Here is a 27,463-nt window from a genome sequence, read left to right as displayed (position 1 = left end):
TCTGGCTCTCCTGTCCCAACATGGAACCAGAGAATGCAGCCAGTGGTTCCGCCAGCTGACCATAGAGCAGATCAGAGACCAGAACGGCTCCAAACATCTCTATGGTCTAAGAAACCAGAAGTTATGAGCAATTCATGACTTAGGTTTTGCCGGATATAAACAGTGCCATTGGGAAATTGGCAAAGCATTTTATCACATTTGAGGCCAGAGGAGAGATCTAGAGTCTAATAAACCCCAATATATATATATATATATATATATATATATATATATATATATATATATATATATATATATATATATATATATTAAAAAAGCAAAATAAATAAAAAAAAAGCACCCCCTGTCCTCACGCGCAAAGGCAAATGCAAGAGTCGGTCTGGTGTCATATGTAAACAGGCAATTGAAAATGCATATGAGGTATCACCGCAAAGGACAGATCAAGGGCAGTAATTTAAGCAGACCTCCTCTTTAAATCTAAAATAGTAACCTGTAAAGGCTTTTAAAAATGTATGTAGTTTGCCACCGATGCACGCTTGTGCGCAATCTTAAAGCATGCTGTGTTTGGTATTCATGTACTTAGCATAAGATCATCTTTTTTATTTCATCAAACATTTGGGCAATATAGTTGTGACGGAACCAATCCCACACTCTGAGTGCTTCCGTCAGTATATCCAGCTTCCTCCAATCTGACTCCAATCAGATATTCCAACTGCTTACAAGCCCAAAACACAACACTTGCTTAGCTACTCAACATGGACTCATTTATTAGAACCAAAATGCCAAGTTTTTATAATACAGTAGAAGACTAAAACCTAACCTAATTAGCATGAGCTAATTATCTAAATCAACACTCAGACTAGTTGACTGAGGGATAAGACTTTTTGGCTCCTAGCTCACTATCAATTCAATAAACATTACCATAAACATAAACACAGGGTTAATTAGCACAAACAAACAATGTGTGAATACTCCTACAAGCCAGACTAGACTCATTTACACAACAGACAGGTGGCTGGAGTTGATGACATTAGCATCTGGCAGTTTGTGTCCCAACAGCATGAGGTAACACACATTACATATACATATATACAGTATTGAATCTGACTAGCACAGATTATAGTGGGATTCTCATTCACCCTGTGCCCCTTAAAATCCAGGGCCCATAATGAGTCGGCAAGAGGCTCGCATTCAGTCCTCTCAAAAAGCCTTTGTCCCGGCTAGGCCTGTCACAATAGTGTATTTAAATTTAAAAGTCTGTTTTTTCATAAAAAATTTCCATTGAAATATCGCTGCGCAAATACTGTGTGAAAAAAAAAATGCAACACCAACAATTTATCTGTAGGGCCTTTGCTTTAAAAAATTATCTTTGTGGGGTTCAAAGTAATTTTCTTGCAAAAAAATATTTTTTTTTTCATGTAAACAAAAACTGTCAGAAAGGGCTTTGTCTTCTAGTGGTTAGAATAGTGGGTGATATGTAACATAAGCTTCTAAATGTTGTAGGCACTACAAGCTATTTGCTGATAGGCATGTTGAGTCCGTGGAATATTTTATATTTTGCCACAAGTTTCAATTTATTTATTTAAAATGTTATGTAACAGAGCGGCAACAACGATTGGGAGTAAGGGCCGGTTCACACTGCGACGCGAGGCGAGGCGACACGGCTCGCCTCGCTCCCGCAAGTCGCCCCCATTCAGTGCTATGGAACCGTTCTGAGAGGAGCGACTCGAGTCGCTCCGACTCAGAAAAAAGGTTCCTGTACTACTTCGGGGCGACTTCGGGGGCGACTTGCATTGACTTCTATGCAGAAGTCCTCTGCAAGTCGCCGCTGAGGTCCGTGCAGGTCGCGGCGAGGCAAGTCGGAGACGCCTCGCCGCGCATCGCTGTGTGAACCGGCCCTTACCCAGCATAATAGCCAATGTACACAACACAGATGAAAATATATAAAGATTTATAACAAATGTTATACATCAATGAGCAACAATAAAGCTTGAAAGTTGCTTGGTCAGTAAATACACATACACAATGAGAAAATAAAAATGTACATACATATGGAAAGGAATGTATTAGGGCCGAAACAACTCATCGATTAATCGACAGCTAATCGATTATGAAATTAATCAATTACTATTTTCATAATCAATTGGCCACTAACATAACGGGGTTAAAAAAATATAAAAAATAAAATTAGCCCTTTAACGTACAAAAAGAACAAATCGCTACTGTAAATATTACTTTCACTGCCCCATAATAAAAAATGAACCCCTTACAGTAGCGATTATTTGCTCTTTTTGTACTAATTTTTTTTTTTTTTTAATCCCATTATGTTACTAAACATCTCAGGCCTGGGTCACACACCTGTTTTTTGGTGCTTTTTGCAGAAACACACTACAGTTCATTTACATGGTTTCCTATGGAACACGTTCACATCCATGATTTCTTCATCCGCTGTATATTTGGAAAAGACAAGGACTTTTTTTTTAAACGCAAAACGGTGCTATTTTGGTTTAATATACTTCAATGGAGAAGCTGCAGAAAAGCTTTTTTTGCAGCAATTTGTGTTTTTTAATCTGCCCAACAACAAATTGGCCAAAAAAAAAATGTAAAAATGTAAATTTCAGCAAAATAACTATTTTTTTTTTTTTTAAGGTTATTAACCGATTAATTGAAACAATTGGCCAACTAATCGATTATGAAAATAATCGTTAGTTGCAGCCCTAGAATGTATGTAAACATAATGCAGACAGCAATAATACTCAGCATGTACCGGCATAAAACAAGCATCAATAAATCCCTACAGGTTTTGAGAGACCCTGCTCGCTTCTTCAGGGGCAGATGCAGGAATGTTGTATCGAAGGGCTGAGAAAAAATGCCAGGCGCTGGATATCAAGATGGCGGCAGTGTAGTGCATCCAGCTCGGGACCTGAGGATGAGCAAACCAAGGCCACAACAGGGGAACATCAGGAGGATCAGCACGGTCTGGACAGGGGTATTTCTCACTGCGGTCTCCATTTACCCCCTTAAAATCAGGTCTCAATGGAGTGAAAAATATCCAATGGTTGTCAGTTTGTTCTTAGAGATGTGACCGATCCATCCAACCGTCAAGTTGTGAATCAAAATCCCAGCCGAACGTCCAGATATACCCACAGGGGCCCAAATGCTACACCCCCAGTGTCATGTACGGGCAGTGATGCATGGGTGTCCGTGAGATGTCCGCCGTCAGAGGGGGTGCACAATGTCTCATGCATGAGCATTTTTGGGAGCCTAGCCGCGTACAGGACCCTGAAAACCAAGCACCGCCTTCAGAATTTTTAAGGGTGCAAATTTCACTCCTCACTACCTATCACAGTTTTGAAGAGCATAAAATGCCAAGAAAGCACCCCCCCCTCGCCCCCGCGACCCCATTTTGGAAAGTAAACACCCCAAGCAATTTGATGAGAGGCAAGTTGCGGGGAAAAAAAAGACTCAGTTAGACTTACCGGTGACGGTATTTCTAAGAGCCTTTCAGGACAACCCCGGAGAGAGTAGCTCCACCTTGCAATCAGGAAACACATGCCCACTTTAAAAACACCTCCTCCTCCTCCATGGCTTCAGTTATTGTGGCCTTCCGACGCTGGAAAACAAAGCACAGAAAGCACAACACCATGGTAGAACTTAATACATTTACTAAGCATAACCTAGGGAGGGAAGTAACGGTTGTCCTGAAAGGCTCTTAGAAATACCGTCACCGGTAAGTCTAACTGAGTCTTTCTCAAATCGCCTTTCAGGACAACCCCGGAGAGGATAACCGAGAAACTTACCCTAGGGCGGGACTACTGCCTGCAGTACCTTCCTGCCGAAGGCCTGATCTGCTGCAGACAGTAGATCTAACCGGTAATGCCGGAGAAATGTCGAATAACTGGACCAAGTGGCAGCCTTGCAGATTTGTTCAGGCGTGGCACCGGCCCTTTCAGCCCAGGAAACTGCCGTGGATCTAGTAGAGTGGGCAGCAATACCTGAGGGAGGTATTTCTCCTTTTGCTTTATAGGCTTCTGTTATAGCCAACTTAAGCCACCTACCCAGCGTACTTTTAGAAGCTTTCTCCCCCTTGCGTGATCCAGAAAATATCACAAAGAGGGCGTTTGATTTTCTAAATTCTTTAGTAACTTTCAGAAACTGTAAAAGACATCTTCTCACATCCAATGTGTGAAAAACTTCCTCTCCTGCATTTGCTGGGCTTGCAGAGAATGTAGGTAACACTATTTCCTGTGATCGATGGAAAGTTGAGGATACTTTCGGTAGGAATGCTGGATCCGTCCTCAGTACCACCCTGTCCTGATAAATTCTAAGGAAGGGTTCTGTAATAGCTAGAGCTTGGAGCTCGCTGACTCTCCTGGCCGAGGTGATGGCCACCAAAAAGATTGTTTTTAAAACCACCTTCTGTAAAGAAGCTTCCTGTAAGGGTTCAAACGGTGCTCCCGAGAGACCCTGTAAAACTGTAGACAAATCCCAACTGGGAAAGTCTTTAAGGGCTACTGGTCTATTTCGAGCAAGAGCCCTAAAAAATCTAGAAATTAAAGTTTCTTTAGATAAAGTCTTTTCAGAGAAAACTGATAAGGCAGCCACCTGAGTCTTCAGGGTACTGGCTGCGAGACCCTTCTCCATTCCTTCATGGAGAAACTCCAAGACGGACACCGTGCTCTTGACCTTGAGTTCTCTAGAACTGCACCAGGAGTTGAACTTTTTCCAGACCTTCATGTAAATTGCCTGTGTAACTGCCTTCCTACTGGACAGCAGGGTCTTTACTACTTTATCTGAGAGACCTTTAGCCTTTAACAGGTCCTCCTCAGAAACCAGGCGGTTAGCTGCAGGAGTTCCACTTCTGGATGACTTACTGTCCCCTGGGATAACAGATCTTTTCTGAGTGGTAACCTCCATGGGGGCTTCGAGGCTAGGTTTCGAAGACCCGCGAACCAGGGTCTTTTTGGCCAAAAAAGGAGTGACTAGTATTAAGTCTGTCCTTTCTTCCCTGAATTTCCTCAGTACTAGTGGAATTAGAGGAAAGGGGGGAAAGGCATAGCACAGCTGGTAATGCCAGGGGTGAGCGAATGCATCCAACCCTATTGCTGCATCTCCTCGGTGAAGAGAAAAGAATCTGTCCACCTTTGAGTTCTGCTGGCTGGCAAAAAGGTCTACCTGAGGAACCCCCCAGGCCTCGGAGATCATCAGGAACACTTCCTGATTCAGACTCCATTCTGCCTCTAGCAATTTGCGCCTGCTTAGGAGGTCCGCAAACAAATTCTGAGAGCCCTTCAGATGCACTGCCGATAGTGAGGCTGTGTTCTGTTCTGCCCAGGCTAACAACAGATTGGCCAGCTCCATCAAGCTCCTGCTTCTGGTTCCCCCTTGCTTCATAATGTAGGTAACCGCTGTTGTGTTGTCTGACAACACCTGAACATGGTGGCCTCTCAAACTCTGCTGAAATGCCACTAAACCCAGAAAGATCGCCTTCAACTCCCTCCAGTTGGATGATCTTTGAGCTTCCTGTTTGGACCAGACCCCCTGAGATGTCTGACCATCCAGATGGGCTCCCCAGCCCCAGGCACTTGCGTCTGTAGTAAGGCGCTTGTCCACAGGAAAGGTCCACACCAGGCCCCTTGAGAGGTTTGCCTGGTCTCTCCACCACCAAAGAGCCCTTTTCGTCTTTGACGAAATTTTTAGCTGTTTTTCCAAAGGATCCTGATGGGACCAGCTTGACAGAACCTCCCTCTGAAGGGGTCTGGAATGGAACCTGGCCCACTGAACAGCCGGGATTGCTGCCGTAAGCAGGCCCAGAACTGCCATAGCCATCCTGACTGAGACTGTCTGGTTGCTCTGTATCCGCTGTACAGCTAGCTGTAACTTTTCCTGTTTTTCCAACGGCAGGAAAACTTTCTGGAGAATCGAATTTAATGTATACCCCAGAAATTTCATTTCCTGTGAGGGGGTCAGGATTGACTTCTCTAGGTTTAGAAGCCATCCCAGGCCCTCGAGGTGAGACTGGGCCCTCTGGAGATTGACTAGGACCTGCTCCCTGGAGTCTGCAAAAAACAAAAGGTCGTCCAGATAAGGAACAACTGGAATCCCCTTCAATTTCAGGGGTTCCAAAGCCTCTGCCATAATCTTCGTAAAGACCCTGGGAGAGGACGAGAGTCCGAACGGCAGAGCCCTGAATTGGAGGTGCCATACCGAACTCCCTACCTTCAATGCCAGGCGCAGGAACTGCTGCGATGCCTGATGAATTGGTATATATGAAGGTAGGCATCCCTTAGGTCCAGGGATGCCATGAAGCATTCTGGGGTCAACAGCTTTGTGATGGAGAAAATTGTATCCATCCTGAAATGTTTGTACCGAATGAACCTGTTCAGGAATTTCAGATTCAGGATTAGACGGTACTTCCCTGAGGGTTTTTTCACCAGAAAAATATGTGAATAAAAACCCCCGCCCTGCTGGCTTACTGGGACTTGAATCAGAACCTCTTGCTGTATCAGCTCCTGTAACAACAGCTTCATTGCAGAGGCCTTCTCCTGATCCCTTGGCAATGTTGTCACATAAAACCTGCTCGGGGGTGGTTCTGAAAACTCCAACCTGTACCCCTGATCGACAACGCTCTTCACGAACAGATTTGGAGACAGCCTGTCCCATTGTTCGCGAAAAGCTGACAGTCTCCCCCCCACTGGGGAGATATTGTCACTTGTTCTTAGGGGACTGCTCTGGGGGAGATCTAAAGAGGACTCCACCCCTGCCTTTGCCCTTCTGTGAACCCCATCTGCTCTTGTGCTCCTGGTCTTTTTTATGGGACTGCTGAAAAGCACGAAAATTCTTTTTAGCCATCTGCTTTTTCTTAACTGGAAAAGCCTTCTTTTTATCGGCTGTTCTATCCAGCACAGACTCTAAATCAGGACCAAAGAGCAAGTCACCCGAGAAGGGAAGACCACACAGCTTGACCTTAGAGGCAGTGTCCCCAGACCATGTTTTCAGCCAAACTGCTCTCCTGGCTGAATTTACAAGAGCCGAAGACCTAGCGGCCAGTTTAACTGATTCTGCTGATGCATCCGCCATGTATTTGACTGCATTCAGGATCAGTGGAAAGGACTCTAAGAGATCCTTGCGGGGTGTCCCCGCCTCAATATGGCTCTTCAGCTTCTCTACCCAACATTCCAGATTCCTGGCCACCACCGTAGCTGCCATTGCTGGTTTTAGACTGACTGACGCGGCATCCCAAGCTTTTTTAAGGATGGAGTCAGCTTTTTTGTCCATTGGGTCTTTAAGGATCCCCATATCTTCAAAGGCTAGATCCGTTCGTCTGGATACCTGCGAGAAAGCTGCATCGACTCTGGGTTTCTTATTCCAAACCTCTGAGTCCTTATCTTCGAAGGGAAACCTTCTTTTGAGAGCTTTAGAGAAGAAAGGGGCTTTTTCTGGGTCCTTCCACTCCTTTCTCACTGAGTCTGAGAGGACCCTGTGGACAGGAAAAACTCGCCGTTTTGTTTCGTCCAACCCCTGGTACATTTTGTCATGAACTGACAGTTGTACTCTTTCTTCCTGAATTTCTAGAGTAGTGTAGATTGCTTTTAAAATATCATCTACTTCCTCTAGTGATAGCTTGAATTTGGAGCCCCTGCTATCTTCTTCCTCTTCCTCCTCCTCAGAATCCCTGAAGGAGATGAGAGTACTACCCCCTTCGTCTCCAGACTCTTCAGTTTCCACCTGTCTGGATGACGACGCCCTGGGGCTGGGCGGTAAGTTCTGAGGCTCGGTCTGTGCGGGAGGGTTTTGTATCAGGATGGACCTGACTGAACTCAAGGAGTTTGTCAGCTCTTTAACCGAAGAAAACAAATCCTTATATTGTTGAGATGTTTCCTCTTCCACCAATTCTCTGATACAATTTCTGCACATTGCCTTCTGCCATGAATCTCTGAGGGGGGTTTTGCAGGAAGGACATTTTCTCTGACCTGGTCTAGCTTTTCCTAGTGATTTTTCCTGAAACGACATACAGGTTTAATTCACTAAAAGCTCTCAACAACCAGTTGCTTAACACCAAGCCAGTGCAGAGACCCACCGCCAAACAGACCTACTAGTGAGACCCCCGAACTAGGCTGCAAAAGGTCAGAGCGAAGTCCACCTCTGACCTGCAGCAACAGGCCCCCAAGAGGGGGGAACAAACAAAGACATACCCACAGTAAAGCAGAGGGTGCCAGTGCACCTTACGTACCTGGGCTGGACCGGTGCTGGGGGCGCCTGTCTCCGCCATAGCTGGCTTGCACTCTTCCATCGTTTGAGTGAGGCAGCTATTTTACAAACAGCTCTCATTTTAAATTTTCCCGGCCGCCGCGTCATCAAGGCCGGCCGGAAGCGGAAGCACACGGTCACCTGACCCGCCCCATGACCCCTGCGTTCCAGGCGCTGAACCACGGCGCCACGCCCCCTCAGAGCGCCCGCGCGTCACCGTGAACGACGCCGTCGCCGCCCGGGACCCGGCGCCGAAAACGGAGCCATGCCGCTGACCTGCAGCGGCCTCCGCCAGCAACAGAGCCCTACCTGCGCTAACAAGCGGACACCGGGCACCCGACGCCGGCACTCCGAGGGTCCTTACTCCCGTGAGATGGCGGGACCAGGAGCTCCAGGAGTCCTCTCCCCGTGGAGATGCTGCTGGGGGTCAAAGAGAAACAACCTGCAACAAAAGGTAAGCCTTACTCCCCTGCAGAGAGTGTAGCTCTCCCTGGTTCAGGCACATGCTTCCTCCAAGGAGGAAACACAATAACTGAAGCCATGGAGGAGGAGGAGGTGTTTTTAAAGTGGGCATGTGTTTCCTGATTGCAAGGTGGAGCTACTCTCTCCGGGGTTGTCCTGAAAGGCGATTTGAGAAAATTGTACAAAGTCGTCACTAAATGATCTATTGCTCAAACTCAAACATGCCATGAGCATATGTAAAATTATAACCCAAAATACATTCTGCTGCTTCTCCTGAGTACGGGGATACCACATATGTGAGACTTTTTGGGAGCCTAGCCTTGTACAGGACCCCAAAAAACAATCACCGCCTTCAGGCTTTCTAAGGGCGTAAAATGGTTTCACTTCCTCACTACCCATCAGTTTCGGAGGCCCTGAAATGTCAAGATAGCACAAAACCCTCACAAATGAACACATTTTGGAAAGTAGACACCCCAAGGTATTTGCTAAGAGGCATGGTGAGTATTTTTGAAAATGATAGAAGAAAAGAAAAATGTTTTTTTTTTCTTGTTTAAAAACTGTGCGACAAAAAGCGAGATCTGCAAAATACTCAACATCACTAAGCAATTAGCTTGGGTTGTCTACTTTCCAAAATGGAGTCATGTGGGGGGAGAGGGGATTGTGATATTTGGGCATTTAATGGCCTCCGAAACTGATAGGTAGTGAGAAGTGAAATAAAAAATGTACGCCGTTAGAATCTCTGAAGGCAGTGATTGGTTATTGGGGGTTCCTGTACACAGACTGCCAAAAAGTCCCACACATGTGGTACCCCCACACTCAGGAGAAGCAGCAGAATGTATTGTGGGGTGTAATTCCACATATAACCATGCCACGTTTGAACATTATATCATTTAGTGACAACTTTGTGTTACAAAATTTTTTTTTTTATTTTCCCGCAACTTGTGGCAAAATATAAAACAATCCATGGACTCAACGTGCCTCTCAGAAAATAGCTTGAAGTGTCTTCTTTCTAAAATGGGGTCATTGGGAGGGGGGGGGTGCCATCTTGACATTTCAGGGCCTCCAAAACTGTGATAGGTAGTGAGGAAGTGAAATAACCATTTTACGTACTTAGAAAGACTGATGGCGGTGCTTGGCTTTCGGGATCCTGTACGTGGCTAGGCTCCCAACAGTCTCATACATGAGGTATCCCCATACTCAGGAGAAGCAGCAGAATGTATTTTGGGGTGAGATTCCCCATATAACCAAGGCATGTGTGAGCAATATATCATTTAGTGACAACTTTGTGTAATTAGTTATTTTGTAATTTTTCAATCACTTGTGACAAAAAAATAAAATATTCAATGGGCTCAACATGCCTCTCAGCAATTTCCTTGGGGTGTCTACTTTCCAAAATTGGGTCACTGGTAATGCCCTGCCATTTTAGCACCTCAACAAATTAGATAGGTAGTCAAACAAAAAGCTGCTTAAATTTCAGAAAACGTACTCTAGTTTGTAGACGCTATAAAACTTTTACGCAAACCAATATGTGCTTATCGGCATTTTTTTGACCAAAGATGTGGCTGAATAAATTTTGGCCTAAATGTATGACTAAAATTGAGTTTATTACATTTAAAAAAAAAAAAGAAAAAAAAATTCTCAACATTTTCGCTCTTTTTTCGTTTATATGGCAAAAACTAAAAAAATCACAGAGGCAATCAAATATCATCAAAAGAAAGCTCTATTTGTGGGGGGACCAAAAAAACTTACATTTTGTTTGGGTACAGCATTGCATGACCACGCAATTACCAGTTAAAGCAGTGCAGTGCCAAATTGTAAAAAGTGCTCTGGTCATTAACCACATCAATACTGGGCACTTTCACCCCCTTCCTTCCCAGAACATTTTTCAGCTTTCAGTACTCTCACACTTGCAATGACAATTGCGCGGTCATGCTAAGCTGTACCCAAATGAATTTTTTATCATTTTATTTGCACAAATATTTTTGTGGTATTTATTCACGACTCGGTTTTTATTTTTTGCGATATAAGCGAAAAAAAAAAAATATTGTCTTCTTTCTATTTTAAAATAAATTTAATAAAATCAAATTTTGTCATAAAATTTAAGCCAAAATGTATTCTGCTACATGTTTCTGGTAAAAAAAATTCCGTTAAGTGTATAATAATTGGTTTGTGTGATCACAGACATATGTACGCAAATGATCATGTACAGATGTGTGCAGGTGATCACGGACATATGTGTGCAGATAATCATTGGGACATGCGATTTTAGTGGGACATATGTGAGAGACGTGTTTTTATTATTTGGGGACATGTGTGTTTACACTGTGTGTTTACACTAGGTTGGTGATCAGTGAGTAAAAAACAGCTCATACTCACTGATCACTAGCCGGTTGCAGCGATCTGCTCTCTCCTCACTGACAACTTCCATGTGAGGAGAGGAGAGCTGACTGCCTAGCAACCGGCTCTGTGTTTACATCACATGATGGCTGTGATTGGACACAGCATCATTTGATCAGGAGGGACAATCAGAGCCGGAGATGCGCCCTGTCCGGGTGACGCGCGCGAATGTCCATTCAGAAGGACAGAGCGCCCACACGGTCATATATGTACATTGGCTCGGTGGGAAGTAGTTAAGCAGCCAAATCCTACAGGGCTGAAGTGGTTAAGGATGACATGTTTACTGGCTGCCTAATATATATCACCCACTTCCAAGTACCATTGTAAGAAGACAATCAATGTTATTTACCGTTATGGCTGTATGGTATTCTATATAAATATATATACACACACACACACACACACACACAGTACTGTGCCAAAGTTTTAGACAGCTGTGAAAAAAAAAAAAAGTGTGTAAATTAGGAGGTACACCGAAATTTCAGCCAAAAATTGTGTCTTTCCCTCCAATCGGCCAAAAGAAAAAAGGTGCCGACAAAGGCACCTTAAAAGGGGGCGCTCAGCCTTGGGTGCCACACATTGTGGGGGTGTCATCCTGGCGCTCCCTAGTCAAAGTCCTCCCCTCCCTCCACCTCTCCTTGTCACGCAAAGCGGCGATCTCCCTCTCTGTCACGGAGCTAAATAGTTTGGCAGCCACTGTAACAAGGTCCCGCCTCCTATGATAGACGGCACACTGATTCAATGCCAGGAAAAATTGAATTAGTGTGATGTGTATCATTGAAATCCAGCTTCGTGACACAGTGGGAGATCACCGCTCTTTGTGATCCGGGCACTGGTGAGGCTGGATCTGATGGGCACTGGTGAGGCTGCATTGATCTCTTGTATCAGGTCTGTAGTCTGACCATTTCTTATACTATGTCTCTAGTCTCTGACCATCTCCTGTATCATGTCTGCTAGAAGTGCATCAAATCGAAATTTTGCTAATACTATTAGCAATGTGTTTATGTTTCAAGAGATTATAGATAGACATGATACAAGAGATAGTCAGACTGCAGATTGCATTTTTCCATCTGAACATCTGAAATAAAAGGTAAGTAAAGAATAATTTTTTTTTTTCAGGGTTCATTTAGGCAAGTATTCAATCTGGTGATTTTAATAAGATGAAGTTTCATTTTTAGGTACCAAACCGCTTTAACAGTGTCAATTTGCTGTCCCCTCAAAATAACTCAGCAACAGCCATTAATGCCTAAACCACTAGCAACAAAAGTGAGTACACCCCTAAATGAAAATGTCCAAATTGGGCCCAATTAGCCATTTTCCCTCCCCAGTGTCATATGACTTGTTAGGGTTACAACGTCTTAGGTGTGAATGGGGAGCAGGTGTGCTAAATTTGGCGTCATCGCTCTCACTTGCTCATACAGGTCACTGGAAGTTCAACATGGCCCCTCATGGCAAAGAAATCTTTGAGGATCTGAAAAAAAAGAATTGTTGCTCTACATAAAGATGGCCTAGACTATAAGAAGATTGCCAAGACCCTGAAACTGAGCTGAAGCACAGTGCCCAAGACCATATAGCGGTTTAACAGGACGGATTCCACTGACAACAGGCCTCGCCATGGTCGACCAAAGAAGTTGAGTACACGTGCTTAGTGTCATATCCAGAAGTTGTCTTTGGGAAATAGACATATGAGTGCTGCCAGCATTGCTGCAGTGGTTGAAGGGGTGGCGGTCAGCCTGTCAGTGCTTAGACTAGCACTTCTCAACCAGGGTTCCTCCAAGGGTTGCTAGGGGTTTCTTTGAGCTGTGGCTGATCAACCTCCTATCTTAAGGTGCCTGAATAGTTCTGGGGTCAATGCCACTTGCATGAAGCCAACAATCTTTTAAGCCATCTGTAGGGATTACATTTTGCCCATCATTGTAAGGGCTGCCGCATTCCACATGACTACAAATTTAAGGGGCATTTTTTTCACTGACCACCAATGAATTGGTTTCAGTAAGGGTTCTTTGAGACTAGAAAATAATTTCAAGGATTGCTCTGGGGTAAAAAGGTTGAGAAAGACTGGAGTAGACCATACGCCGCACACAGCATCAAATTGGTCCTCATGGCTGTCATCAAGTAAAGAAAGCCTCTTCTAAAGATGATGCATATGGAAGCATGCAAACACTTTGCTGAAGACAAGCAGACTAAGGACATGGATCACTGGAACGATGTCCTGCGGTCTGACGAGACCAAGCTAAACTTATTTGGTTCAGATTGTGTCAAACGTGCGTGGCAGCAAACAGGTGAGGAGTACAAAGACAAGTGTGTCTTGCCTACAGTCAAGCATGGTGGTGGGAGGGTCATGGTCTGTGACTGCATGAGTGCTTCCGGCACTGGGGAGCTACAGTACATTGAGGGAACCATGAATGCCAACATGTACTGTGGCATACTGAAGCAGAGTATGATCCCCTCCTTTCGGAGACTGGGCCGCAGGGCAGTATTCCAAGATAACACCAAACACACCTCCAAGATTACCACTGCCTTGCTAAAGAAGCTGAGGGTAAAGGTGATGGACTGGCCAAGCATCTCTCCAGACCTAAAACATATGAATGAGTCGCCAAAGGTCGCTGAAAAAAAAAACGACAGCCAAAGCTGATACCTGCCCCTTTATGGTGCTTAATGCAAGTTTCTGATCCACTCCTCACTGCAAAAACAGCAGGATCCTGGAACCTGAATGAATACACAGAAGCCACCCCATCTGCTCACACATGGAAATGTAGGCCTTCCACGTACGATGATAAATCTTCTGAGAAGATGACTTCCGTGCCCTCAACATAGTGGAGATTACAGAATCCAACAGACTTCGGTCCCTTAGCACCTGGTTTTCAACAGCCATGCCGTTAAAACCAGCGATGGTAAAGCAGGATGAAGTATCGGATCTTGCGGCAGAAGGCCCTATCACATCGGCAGCCGCCAAGGAACACCCGCCACCATTCGTACCATGTCGGCGTACCAAAGATGTCGAGGCCAATCTGGGGCAATCAGAATCTCCAGAATCCCCTCTGCCTCCACTCTGCATAGCAGATGTGGTAGAAGTTTGAGTGGGGGAAAGGCTATAAATCGGGCTATAATGCCCCTATGGAGCAACCAACGCGTCTGACACGTCCGCCCAGGGATTTTTTGACCCGGCCATGAACCTCTGTACCTTTCGATTGAGCCGAGAGGACAAGAGATCCACATCTGGTGTGCCCCACCTAAAAAACATCCGGATGCAGCGCCCATTCCCCCTGGTCTAGCAGCTGACGACTTTGGTAGTCCGCCTGCCAGTTTTCTACAACCAGAATGTACACAGCCAACAGAGCAGGCACGCGCCGCTCTGCCCACTGCAGGATGTGAGTGACCTCCAGATCTGCAGCCGAGCTACTTATGCCTCCTTGATGGTTGATAATACACCACCGCCTTTGCGTTGTCCAACTGGATCCTGACCAGACGCCCATGCAGCCTCTGTGACCATGTGGAGAGGTACCGTCTGATTGCCCAAAGCTCCTGCACATTGATCGTCAGGCGGGATTCTTCCTGCATCCAGTGACCCTGAGCTGACTGTACACCCCAAATTCCCCCCCAGCCAGTCAAGCTGGCGTCCGTTGTGATCATCGTCCAATGAAGAGGAAGGAACGACCTCCTGGACCGAAGGGCCGGAGACCTCAGCCACCAGAGAAGGGAATCACTGACTAACTGGCTCACCTTAATTTTACAATCCAGGGATGTTGGAGATTTGTCCCACTTGGACAGGATCTCTTTCTGCAAGACTCGAGTGTGGCATTGAGCATATGGTGCCGCCTCAAAAGTGGCTACCATTAGACCCAGAACTCGCATGCAAAAACTCAGCGACACCAGCAACTTCACCGCAGCTTGAAGAGTCTGCAGCTTGTCTGAAGAGTCTAGAATCAAGTCCAGGTACACCAGGAATTGAGTCGGCACCAAAACCGACTTCTGGAGGTTCAGTACCCAACAAAACTCCCGAAGAGTCTGTATGGTGATCGCCACATCCTCCCTGAATTCTGAGGCGGAAGCTGCTCTCAGGAGGAGGTTGTCCAGGTAACCCACGATTGCGATCCCTCATTGCCTTAGCAATGCCAGAATTGGGGCTAGCACCTTGATGAAGACCCTTGGTGCCAACGCTAGGCCAAAAAGAAGAGCTACATATTGATAGTGCTCGTCCCCGACCACAAATCGTAGAAACCTCTGATACCATGACGCATATGGGGACATGCAAGTATGCATCCTTGATGTCCAAGGGCGCCAAGAAATCCCCCTGATCGAGTGCAGTGACCACAGAGCAAACTGATTCCATCCTGAACCTTTTTACTTTCTCAAAGCCGTTGAGGGCCTTGAGATCCAGGACCGGATGGACCCCTTCCTTCTTTGGGACTACAGTTTCTAAGTAGAATCCCTGAAACCTTTGCGGCGTTGGCACAGATAATATCACCACGCGCAGGTCCTGTACTACCCTGAACAGGGCTTCTCAACGAGCCGAAAGAAGATGAAGTTTTGAGGGAAAAAAATCTGTTTGGCGGATAAGAAAGAAACCATCTTGTAGCCTGATCAGGACTGATCTAACCAGTTCGCAGACCTACTGGTCGGAAAGGAGGGAGGTCCACCTGGCTGCAAACTCCCGAAGGCGACCCCCCAGCCGAGAGTCGGGCGGGGGCAAAAGTTCATGTGGCAACAGGTTTGTTTGGCTTGCGAGGGATGCTTTTGTCCCTCAGCGAGCACCTTGTCGGACTGGGAATGCTTACCTGTCGACCCGGGCGGATGAAAAATCTGCTTCTGAGCGGAAAAGGAGGACCCCTGCCTACGGCGTGGCTCCTTACACTTCCTGGACTGTGGGAGCAAAGTACTCTTTCCCCCAGTAACATTCTTAATGTCATCCAATGAGGCTCCAAACAGCCTCTCCCCCCGAAAGGGAAAATCCGCCAGCACTTTTTTTTTAGAAGCCCGGTACACAGACTAGCATTTAAGCCAAATCAGGCGACGTAGCACCACAGCTGATACTGAGGCTCTAGAGAGCAAGGGGGCTGTATTTAAGGCCACATCACAGACATACTTCAGGCCCTGCACCAACTGGTCTGCCAGTTTCACGCAGACCGGGGAAGCCTGTTGCTTCTCCAACTCACGGTGCAACAATTTAGCCCATTCAGTAATCGTCTGACACCAGGGCCGTGGCTAACACTGGCTGCAATGCTGACCCCACCACCATAAACATGGACCAGTCAACCGCCTCTGCTCTTCTGTTGGCAGGGTCCTTGAAATCCGGAGTCCCTTCCACCGGAAACGTGGTCACTTTATTTAACCTTGATACCAGGGGGTCAACGACTGGAGGAGATGTCCATTTTTTCAGGAAACTCTCCACAAAGGGGTAACGCATCCCCATCCGTCTCAGGCCCGAAAAGGCCCACTGCGGGCTTCCCCACTAAATAAACTTATCAAAATAAGTTAGGTAGGGAAACACCTTAGCAGTGTGGACTGGCTTGTGAGACCCAAAAGGGACCGATACCTCTGCAGATGTCCCTGCCATATCTTCCATCTTTAGGGTATCCCGCACCGCTGTGATAAGTGCTCCTACTAGCGCTTTTTCCTGCACTGACCCAGACACAGAGTCATCCTCACTGTCCGCACAGTCCTGGTCCGCATCCTCTGAAACGTCAGAACAGAGGCCGCCTACCATAGCGGGCCCCGAGTCAGAATCAGGCCTTTCCCCAGAAGGCGTTAGGGGGAGGGGGGGGGGAGTATTTTTACCCCCCTTGCGCCCGCAGAGGACCCCCGGCCAGGTATGTGCACTGCACCCCCTATGCCCAGTCACACAGCTGCCCATAGCATGGGGAGGAGGGAAAGGGACAGGGAGAGAACCCCTAGTCGACCTCCCAGGGAATGCCCAGTTGCTCCATCCTGCCAAGACAGGTGGAACCATACTTATGCCTCCTGCAGGGACTGCTGGACACTTTCTACAGACAGACCCATCACCCGAGCAGTACAGGGTGGCTGTTGGACACGGCACACTGACACGGACAGCAGTAGCCCGGTCATGTGTGTGCCCCGGAGCATATAGCACACCAGCCACCCCTGGATCAGACGGGGCATGTCGTGGGCGACCCAGCGCGTAGCCAAGGTCTGCTCACGCTCGATGGCCAGGCTGGCGAGACTACCAGGATCTATATTGTCCAGCCTGTCACCCAGTCCAGCTGTTTATTGTAGATCACAGGAAGCAAAAAGCAGAAAAGAGAAAAAAATTACCAGGACCAATGGTCCCCACTGGGAGCCAGGTTCTACTACACTAGGCAGAAAAAAACTGGAGCTGCTGGAAGCAGTGTGAGGGGTTATAGGCAGTAGGACCACCCCCTGGACGGTACTGTGTAGTTTTGCTGTTTTTACATGTTCTGCCTAGTCCTCTCCTGAAGGTGGCGATATAACCCTAAGATCAAGATTAAAAGTGCAGAGTCCGCCAATGAGAGAAAGAGATAATGGCGGCCACACAAAATATTGACACTTTGGGCCCAATTTGGAAATTTTTACTTGGGGGAGTACTCACTTTTGTTGCAAGCGGTTTAGACATTAATGGCTGTGTGTGGAGTTATTTTGAGGGGACAGAAAATTTACACTGTTATACAAGCTGTACTTTTAATACTTTACATTGTAGCAAAGTTTAATTTCTTCAGTGTTGTCACATGAAAAGATATAAAACAACTAATTTACAAAAATGTCAGGGTGCACTCACTTTTGTGAGATATTATATAATTTTTTAGAGAATATATGTGGTTTTAAAAAGAGAATGACTCATCTCTGAAAAGAAAAAACAATAAAAAGCAAGGCGCTAACACACATCTACTAACTGCATGTGAACAAAGAATAAATGACAATCAAAATAAACTTAAAGGTCCAGAAAAAATATTAATAAATCTTGCTGAAGAAAGCTTCAATCACTGTGCCCCTGGTCGGAAAAAAGTGCCTCAGATACTCCTTATACAAGTGCTCCACCACAAAGTGTACAAAATGCATGTTTACCAACATCAACAATAGGATAATAAAACAATATCACACTATCCTGGATTATCTTCTTTTCCTGGGTCTCGGTTATTAATTCTTGAGAACAGCTGATGGTAGTTTCCCATATATCATTACCAAGGTGGGACAATGTGCAAAAAGTAGCATTTTATAGATATTGTAGGTCGGGGCGTGGTGGTAGGGTCCATGGGTCCCCTACTGCCATCTTTATGATCTCTGCATACCAAGATCTTCTAGGACACAGGACACTAGAATCACAACTTCCCTTTCTGCTTGATCCTGCAAAGAAGTCGTAGAAGCAGCAGAATAGGAGGGAAAGCATAAATCAGTGAAAACCGATTCCACGGGACCACCAAGGCATCCGTTCCACATGCTAGTGGATCCTTTGTTCTTGACACAAAGTTGTCGATCTTCATGATGAACCTGGATGCAAACAGGTCTACGCCCGGGATCCCCCATCTCCAGCATATTGCTAGGAAAATATCGGGGGGGGGGGGAGGGACCATTCTCCCTGGAAGAATGGCTGGAAACTCAAGTAGTCCGCCTGCCAATTTTCTATTCCTGGAATGAAGACTGCCGATAGGCAAGATACATTGTTTTCCGCCCAAGTTAGGATATGATTTACCTCTCTCTGGGCCGCACAACTTCTTGTGCCCCCTTGGTTATTTATATAGGTCACTGCTGTGGCATTGTTGGATTAGATCTTGACAGAAAAATTCTGCAACCTGAATGTCCAGGCCCTCAGGGCCAAGCGCGTTGCCCAAATCTCTAGAATGTTGATGGGCAAGGTCATTTCTGGTCAGGATCATTTCCTCTGCCTTGCCTCTTCTAGGACTGCTCCCCAAACCAAAAGGATGGCATCTGTTACCACCTTCCAGGTAACTGGTAGGAAGAATTTTCCCTTCTGCAGATTTTTGGTTATCAATCACCAACTGAGGCTCCTGTGGACCTTTGAAGACAGACGCATTGGGAAATCTAGAGCTTGGACCTGCTTGTTCCAAGCCCATAGGATACGGTTTTGCAGCAGTCTCAAATGAAACTGAGCATAAGGAATGGCCTTGAATGAAGCCACCATCTTTCCCAACAACCTCATGCAAAGCCGAATAGAAGGATTCTTCTTTACTTTGACTACCTGAATCAGTTCCTTTATGGTGCTGATCTTTGCCTGGGGCAAGAACACCCTTTTATGGGCTGTATCTATGATCAGACCCAAGTATTCTAATCTCCTTGATGGTTTTAAGGAAGATTTCTCTAGGTTGAGAATCGGACCTAGGTATTCCAGGTAGTTGACTGTGGTTACCATACTTTGATCTAAGCAGGCTACTGACTGGTCTATCAAGAGCAGATTGTCTAGGAAAGCTATAATAGTTACAACTTGGGCCTTTAATCTGGCCAGAACCTTTGTAAACACCCAAGGTGCCGTAGCTACACCGAAAGGCAGAGCTAAAAACGAAGATTTTCTACCTCGTAACAGATATTTCGGGTGAGTGGACAAAATAGGTCCATGGAGGTATGCATCCTTGGTGTCGATTGACGACAGAAGTTCTCCCCCTTGTAGGATGGAGACAACTGATTGGACTGATTCCATGTGAAAAGAGCGGATATTCAGGAACCGGCTTTGATCCATGAGATCTTGAATGGATCTGACATCTTCATTTGGTTTTGGCTCTGTGAAAAAGTTTGACTAAAACCTCAAACCCTGCTCATCCATGGGGACCACCATAATCACTTTTTGAGACAAAAGACGGTCCAATGCTTGAAAGAGACTTCTTTTTCTCTGGATCCTTGGGCACATTTGATCTGAGAAAACGAGGAGAGGGAACTCTCAGAATTCTAGTTGGTACCCTAGAGCTATTGAGGAAATCACCCATTTGTCTCAACACTTTTCCTGCTAGACCCTTGAGAGCTGCAGAAGTCTCCCAGCCCCCTCAAGCGAGTGGGGGCACCCCTTCATAAGGAGGCTTTAGTATTTTGTTTTGTAGGTTTCCTCCCCCAGGACTTCTTTTGTCCCTGGGGTGGGTTTACCTCTTGAACTTGACAGCGGAGGCCGTCGTGACTGCCTGGAGGCTGATAGCCCAGGCACTGGAGAAGGAGCTTGTTTAAATGAAATACGTTTACGCCTTTTCTTAACTGCCAAAGGGTACCTTTTTCCACTAGAATTTTTTTGGATGCATTTATCCAAACCATCCCCAAACACCGGTTCACTGTGGAAAGAAAAACTAGCGAGGAGTTTTTTGAATGGCACTTCGGCTGACCAATCTTTCAACCATAGTATTCTACGCATATGCACCAGCCCAAGAGTAAAGCCAGAGGCCTGGAGAATAGAATCTCTCATAGTGTATTTTGCAAAACATAAAGCCCCAGAAGCTTGGCTAAATCCTGGGCCTGCTGATCAGGGATAACCTTGAGCACCTGTTTAAACTGGTCTTTAAAGGATTGACATATACCAATTGCTGCCACTGCAGGATGAGTCACTGAACCTGCCAAAGAAAATGCGTTTAACAGTAATTCCAATTTCTTATCAGTTGGATCCCTATGCATTTGAGCACCATCTACCGGACAAGTCAAACTTTTATTCACAGAGCATATAGCAGCGTCAATTGCTGGTATCTCCCACTTTAGTAAATTTTTCCTCCATGGTATAAAGTACGGAGAATTTTTTAGGAGGAAAAAAATGTTTATCTGGGTGATCCCACTCAGAATACATAAGCTGTTCCAGCAACGAATGGACAGAAAAGGCATGCACAGCTTGAGGAGGCTTTAGTGAACCAAACAAGAAGTGGGCTTACCAACCGACTCAGTTAAGGGTAGCATAAATGTGGAGCGGACCATCTCAGTAAGAGATTGCACCATCAATCTTTCAGATTGTGAATCTGAAAGAGGTCTTTCCACAATTAACCCCTCAGAAGAGGAGTCATCAGCCTCTTCACGGTCCCCTGAGGGGAATGTCGCATTTTCTCCCACTCTGGGAAGATGCAATTAAAGCAGCTAACCTTTCTTCCAATTCCACCAAAGCTGAGGAAAAAAACCCTCTAGTAATATAGACAGGGGCTGTAGTGTTGGAAACAGTTGCAACATTTGAAGGCCCTATTGGCTCACCCTGACCAGCCACCCCAGATCTCTCCGGGGAGGATGACATTACAGAGATGAGACTAGGGTCCTTAGAGCCTGAGGGAGACTCTTTTGAGCCCTTTTTTGTGGTGTTTCCACCTCCCCTTCTGACCATAGTCAGATGCAAAAACGCAGAGCTACTGCCAGAAGAAAATGCAACCATCGTTTGAGCAAATAGTCCAGCAACTGCCTTTGCTATTAATGCTCAGCCTGATGCTCAGTAACTGTGCTTAGGGAATACCTGTGTCACCACTTACATGCCCCCTTCTGCTCTTGTGTCCCTCCATCAGCCTGCAGATGCAAATGGAACTTTTTATTATGCAGTCCCACACTGGACGTTGCCGCGCACTAATGCTGCGTTAAGCCACGCCCCTCCATATTCCTACCACACCCCCTTCTCTTATTTTCCCAAATGAAAGCGGGTCTCCGATCCAATGGGATCAGCGTGTGGGGGGGGGGGGATGGTGGAGAGAAGGAGGGGAGATGGAGAACCACCATGCTGAGGCGGTAAAAGAGTGGAGCAGCATCTGCCGATCGTTCTGGGCTCCCCCTGCCTATTCTGGGAGAGGGAAGAGCTTCTGCCCAGGTGGGGGGTGTTTTTAGAAAAAAATGCCCCCTCCAACATCTTACCAAGTCTTGGGACTGATTAAATGGAGGAAGTCTGCAGCTTCTGCGGACACAGAGTGAGGTATGGAAGCAAGAACAAGGCATGTGCTCTATACCACGCAGCGGTGACTATAGGCATGACATAGTTTACGTTTAAAGGAGAAAATCCATATGAAAATTTAAAATTCCTTAGGAATCTCCACTTACCTTATCCCGCTGCAGGGATTCTGTGGTAAAACCAAACAGACCCAATCTTCACCCCTCACGTCAGGCTCCATTAAAAAAACCTTCAAGGAACGGGTCCCCTTTTTAATCGGGGATCCTGGGGTCCAACTCTCAAACAAGAGAAGCGTTACGGGCTAAACCTCGTTTCTTCCACCACAAGGCCCGGATATCATTAAATTCTGCTGCTTAGCTTGCCTCAGCAAAGGATTACTCCAGTGGAGCTCAGCATAGCACATCTTTACTCATGACAAACACCTAAGAAACTGGCGGAAAAAAAACTGAGGTACTCCCAGTAATCGGCGGGGTTATATAGGGAGTGAACTTCCTGTCTTAGGGTGTGCCAGTGTCCATCACCTAAAGGTGTCCTATATAACCCACATAGTAACTACTACGGCTCTGTGTCCCATGACGTACGATAAAGAAATAAAGCATAGAGACATGTCATGGATGGATGGGGGCCTTTGCCTTGAATATTAAAATGAATTAAATAGCATTTTTCATCTGTGGTGCCCAGATGCAATGTAGCTCAGCTTTAATTTAAGTCCTTTGCATGCCAGGGCTGGAATTTAAAGGGGCTCCAGCCAGTGCTCCATAAAGCCGCGTACACACGTAGCGGTATGTCCGACGTACTTAGTCTGGCAGACTTCCCGCCAGACTGTCCGTCGGACTTCCCGCCAGACTGTCCGTCGGACTTTCCGCCAGACTGTCCGTCGGACTTTCCGCCAGACTGTCCGTCGGACTTTCCGCCAGACTGTCCGTCGGACTTTCCGCCAGACTGTCCGTCGGACTTTCCGCCAGACTGTCCGTCGGACTTTCCGCCAGACTGTCCGTCGGACTTTCCGAACGGGCTACTTGCCCACACACGGCACTTTTTGAGCGGACTAATACGGCGTACTAAGTCCGCCGTACTATCCGCCCTACTTTTGAAATGAACGGACTCGCCCACACACGCGGAGGAAAGTCCGCTCATTTCGAGCGCGTCTCCAGGTAGGCGGGGCCCGCGAAGGAGACGCCGCTGGCCCCGCCGCCTGGTATGGACTTAAAGGGGAACCCGAACGCCGAAAAAAATCGGCGTGGGGGTCCCCCCCCAAGTCCACAACAGACCCTTGTCCGAGCACGCTACCCGGCCGGCCAGGAAAGGGGGGCGAGCGAGCGCCCCCCCTCCTGAGTCGTACCAGGCCGCGTGCCCTCAACATGGGGGGTGCCTTGGGGAAGGGGGAGCCGCGCGGCCCCCCCACCCCAAAGCACCTTGTCCCCATGTTGATGAGGACAAGGGCCTCTTCCCGACAACCCTGGCCGTTGGTTGTCGGGGTCTGCGGGTGGGGGGCTTATCGGAATCCGGGAGCCCCCTTTAATAAGGGGGCCCCCGGATACCAGCCCCCCACCCTATGTGAATGAGTATGGGGTACAATGTACCCCTACCCATTCACCTGTAAAATAAAGTACAAAAAAAACACAACACACGAGATAAAATACTTTATTGCACAGCTCCGGGGGTCTTCCGTCTTCGGGGGTCTTCTCGCCGGACTCCTCCGCTATCTTCTTGTAGCTCTTTTGCTAGCGGAGGAGTCCGGCTTTCTTCCTCGCCGCCGGCCTCTTCTTCCGACTTCGGGGGTCTTGTCCCCATCTTCGGTTCTTCTGCAGAGCCACCGTGCCTTCTTATAGCTCTTTTACAGGCAGTGGCCCGGTCTTCTGTCGCCGCCGCCACCTTCCGTTCTTCTTCTTCTTCTCCAGGAGATGTTGACACGACGATCTCTCCGGCCGCAATGCCAGGGACGCACTGCGCTGCCACTTATATAGGGACAAGGGGTGGTGTCACATGGGTTTATGTCACATGGGTTGGTGTCACATGGTGACCCCGCCCCCTTACGATGTCACAGTCCCGGAGGATGCTGGGACTGTCGCCATGTGACATCAACCCATGTGACACCGCCCCTTGTCCCTATACAAGTGGCAGCGCAGCGCGTCCCTGGCATTGCGGCCGGAGAGATCGTCGAGTCAACATCTCCTGGAGAAGAAGAAGAAGAAGAAGAACAGAAGGCGGCGGCGGCGGCGGCGACAGAAGACCGGGCCACCGCCTGTAAAAGAGCTATAAGAAGGCGCGGTGGCCCGGCAGAAGAACCGAAGAGGGGGACAAGACCCCCAAAGCCGGAAGAAGAGGCCGGCGGCGAGGAAGAAAGCCGGGCTCCTCCGCTATCTTCTTGTAGCTCTTTTGGTAGCGGAGGAGTCCGGCTTTCTTCCTTGCCGCCGGCCTCTTCTTCCGACTTCGGGGGTCTTGTCCCCCTCTTCGGTTCTTCTGCAGGGCCACCGCGCCTTCTTATAGTTCTTTTACAGGCGGTGGCGCTGTCTTCTGTCGCTGCCTTCCATTCTTCTTGTACTTCTTCTTCTCCAGGAGATGTTCACTCGACGATCTCTCCGGCCGCAATGCCAGGGACGCGCTGCGCTGCCACTTATATAGGGACAAGGGGCGGTGTCACATGGGTTTATGTCACATGGGTTGGTGTCACATGGCGACAGTCCCAGCATCCTCCGGGACTGTGACATCGTAAGGGGGCGGGGTCACCATGTGACACCAACCCATGTGACAAACCCATGTGACACCGCCCCTTGTCCCTATATAAGTGGCAGCGCAGCGCGTCCTTGGCATTGCGGCCGGAGAGATCGTCGAGTCAACATCTCCTGGAGAAGAAGAACGGAAGGCGGTGGCGGCGACAGAAGACCGGGCCACTGCAGAAGAACCGAAGAGGGGGACAAGACCCCCGAAGTCGGAAGAAGAGGCCGGCGGCGAGGAAGAAAGCCGGACTCCTCCGCTAGCAAAAGAGCTACAAGAAGATAGCGGAGGAGTCCGGCGAGAAGACCCCCGAAGACGGAAGACCCCCGGAGCTGTGCAATAAAGTATTTTATCTTGTGTGTTGTGTTTTTTTTGTACTTTTATTTTACAGGTGAATGGGTAGGGGTACATTGTACCCCATACTCATTCACATAGGGTGGAGGGCCGGTATCCGAGGGCCCCCTTATTAAAGGGGGCTCCCGGATTCCGATAAGCCCCCCGCCCGCAGACCCCGACAACCAACGGCCAGGGTTGTCGGGAAGAGGCCCTTGTCCTCATCAACATGGGGACAAGGTGCTTTGGGGTGGGGGGGCCACGCGGCCACCCCTCCCCAAGGCACCCCCCATGTTGAGGGCACGCGGCCTGGTACGGCTCAGGAGGGGGGGCGCTCGCTCGCCCCCCCTTTCCTGGCCGGCCGGGTAGCGTGCTCGGACAAGGGTCTGTTGTGGACTTGGGGGGGACCCCCACGCCGATTTTTTTCGGCGTTGGGGTTCCCCTTTAAGTCCATACCAGGCAGCGGGGCCAGCGACGTCTCCTTCGCGGGCCCCACCTACCTGGAGACGCGCTCGAAATGAGCGGACTTTCCTCTGCGTGTGTGGGCGAGTCCGTTCATTTCAAAAGTAGGGCGGATAGTACGGCGGACTTAGTACGCCGTATTAGTCCGCTCAAAAAGTGCCGTGTGTGGGCAAGTAGCCCGTTCGGAAAGTCCGACGGACAGTCTGGCGGGAAGTCCGCCAGACTAAGTACGTCGGACATACCGCTACGTGTGTACGTGGCTTAAGTCCGCCGTACTTTCGGGTCAAAAAAGTATGCCGGAGGCTACACACGGGGGGATTGTTTGGCGGACTTGAGTTTGCCGGACTTTTCCACCGGATTGTTTGATCGTGTGTACGCGGCATTAGACTCCAGGGAAGGGATGTAGCCCAGATTCTCCACAGCAAATCTTCTTGCAGGAGCAGGATGTTAAGGGCAAGTCCCATCCTGGCTTCATCCTACTGGATGGGCATACCCCTGAAGTGGTCATCTCAAAACAGGCTCCGCTACTGGCAAACCATAGCCCTTTATCTGTATAGCACCGCGCAGCTAACTCAACATGAGGAACCACATGCCAAAGTGAGAGCCTATGTACAGTAGGATCCAGTGACTGAAGCAACATTAAAGGCCAGCCCTACATCTTTTTCTGGCAGGTTCCAGGTACATTACCCAAAAGGTCAGCCGAGGAGTTAACCAATACAAAACCTACAGAAAGGAGCCACAGCACTAAGGAGAGGGAAAAAAAATAAAAAAATCTACACCCATTACCTAAGGCAGAAAACGGAGGCTTGCCAGGAGTTTCCTCTTTTACCAGCATCCAATCACCTGAAGGTAGCTGCATATAACCCAGTATTAATAATCAAAGCCCTTGTGTCCTGTACTGTAAAACTAACAACAAACATTATTTCCAATGTAGAGTTTCAATAATAGTGTACCTATAAAGGCAAAAGCTTATTTTTTTCCCATTTTGAATAGAGTAAGGTAGGGTTATAACCCCAGTCAGTTCTTTTGCCATAAGTGTCTCATTGGGGAGATTTCCCTTTACTTCCTGTCCTATAACCTAAATGGGAAACAAGGCACCTCTTCCAAAGTGCAGGAATATCGACATGTCACCAGAACTAGTGTCCCCATTGGAAGATTGCCCTTTTATTAGTGTTCTGATGTCAACCCAAAATTTTCTTTTACTTTCAATGAAAACAGTAAACAGTGCAAATAGGGTAAATCTCCACAAGGGCAGAGACTGCAATAAAACACTGACAATGAGTCTAATCCCTCTCCACTGTTTCTATTTAACTACTTTGCATCCAGGCCAATTCGGACATTTCTCACTTACATGTAAAATTCATAATTTTTTTTCCAAGAAAATTACATAGAACCTCCAAACATTATATATGTTTTTTTAGCAAAGACCCTAGAAAATACAATGGTAGTCGTTGCAACTTTTTATCTTGCACTGTATTTGCGCAGCAATTTTTCAAACATGTTTTTTTCAGAAAAAAAAAAACTGTTCCATGCTTTAAAAAAATAAAATTAAAAAAAGTCAAGTTAGCCCAATTTTTTTGCATAATGTGAAAGGTGAAGATACGCATAGTAAATAGATACCCAACATGTCACGCTTCAAAATTGCACACGCTTGTGGACTGGCGCCAAACTTCGGTATTTAAAAATCCCCATAGGCGACGCTTTAAATTTTTTTACTGGTTACATGTTTTGAGTTACAGAGGAGGTCTAGAGCAAGAATTATTGCTCTCGCTCCAACGTTCGCGGCGATACCTCAACGTTTGAACAGTTTTCATATGTGGGCGGGACTTATGTATGCGTTCCCTTCTGCGTACGAGCTCACGGGGACAGGGACGCTTTAATTTTTTCATTTTTCATTTTTTATTGTTAATTTTACTTTTATTTTCTTTGTTTGACACGTAAAAAAATAAAAAAATAAAATTTGGATTACCTTTATTCATATTACAAGGAATGTAAACATCCCTTGTAATATGAATATGGCATGAT

General features: G+C 47.2%; 1 protein-coding gene across 1 annotated transcript in view; it reads right to left on the bottom strand.

The window, feature by feature from the left end:
- Window positions 1-27,463, bottom strand: part of TDRD5 (tudor domain containing 5) — a 521,267-nt gene that overhangs the window by 446,061 nt on the left and 47,743 nt on the right. The gene's annotated exons all lie outside the window — the stretch shown is intronic.

This window comes from Lithobates pipiens, unplaced genomic scaffold, assembly GCF_037356315.1.
Source record: "Lithobates pipiens isolate NorthernLeopardFrog02 unplaced genomic scaffold, aLitPip1_a1.2 Scaffold_23, whole genome shotgun sequence".
Taxonomy (NCBI): domain Eukaryota; kingdom Metazoa; phylum Chordata; class Amphibia; order Anura; family Ranidae; genus Lithobates; species Lithobates pipiens.
This window is presented reverse-complemented; position numbering and strand designations above follow the sequence as displayed.